This window comes from Otolemur garnettii, unplaced genomic scaffold (genome assembly GCF_000181295.1).
Source record: "Otolemur garnettii isolate 467f Iridium unplaced genomic scaffold, OtoGar3 scaffold00103, whole genome shotgun sequence".
Classification (NCBI taxonomy): domain Eukaryota; kingdom Metazoa; phylum Chordata; class Mammalia; order Primates; family Galagidae; genus Otolemur; species Otolemur garnettii.
The window spans coordinates 4,696,295-4,697,487 of NW_003852498.1; positions in this window are offsets into that span (position 1 = coordinate 4,696,295).

Genomic DNA, 1,193 nt, shown 5'->3' on the forward strand with positions numbered 1-1,193 from the left:
AAAAAAAAAAAAGAATATTTTTTCCCAATCTAAGGCTTACCTATTCATTTTCATAATGAATGTTTTAATTTTCATGAAGCTTAATTTACCCTTTTTCTTTTATGGTTAATATTTTCTGTGTCCTCTCTCATAAATCTTTACCTACCCTAAGGTTATAAAAATGTCTCCTATGTATTCTTCTGGAAACTTTACGGTCCTAGCTTACTGCATTTAGGTCCATGATCTATCTCAAATCATTATTCACAAATGGGGTAGGTAGATTTTAAGCAGTTATTTCAGCACCATGTTTTACAAATCCTTCTCTCCCACCACTGAACTGACTTGGCACCTCAGTTGAAAATCAATTCATGTGTATGTATAGGCCTATTTCTGAATTCTCCAGTGTTTTCCAATATGTCTTGATTGCCATAGCTTTACAGTAAGTCTGGAAGGTAGTTTATCTTCCAATTTCATTTTTCATTCTCTAGATTGTTTTGGCTGTTCTGCATCCATTGTATTCCCATATAAATCTTAGGATTGAGTTACCAATTTCTTTTAAAAAATTGCAACAAATAGGTCAGCTATAATTTTTGGTATTAGATCAATTTAGGGAACATCTTCACAATACTGAATCTTATAATCCATGAATATATCTTTCCATATATTTAGGTATCCTTTAAATACTTTCTACAATGTTTTATAATTTTCTATGTAGAGGATTTATTTTATTATTATTTGACTTTTTTTCTTTTGAAATGGAGTCTTACTCTGTTACCCAGGAATCAGTCTAGCTCACAGCAACCTCAAACTCCTAGTTCAAGATATTCTCCTGTCTCAGCCTCTGGAGTAGGTGGGACTCCAGGTGTGTGTGCCACAAGGCCGGGCTAATGTTTGTATTTTTAGCCACAGCCATCAGAGCTGGAGAATGCTATGCCATTAAAAGGCTGAGAGAGCACTGGGGTCCTATTCATCTTATGATCTCCATAGTCGTCATATAGGCCTGTGGGGGAGGAAAGGGGTACCTTGGTTCACCTGGGAGGACTTAGACAACTGCTCTGGGCGGTTGACATTTTATACAGAGAAGTTAGGAAAAGATTCCCTTTGGAGGTCAAGTATCAGGGAAGGATATTAAACCAGTAGCAGGAGTAAAAGGAAACTATTCTTTTTTTTTTTTTTTGAGACGGAGCCTCAAGCTGTCCCCCTGGGTAGAGTGC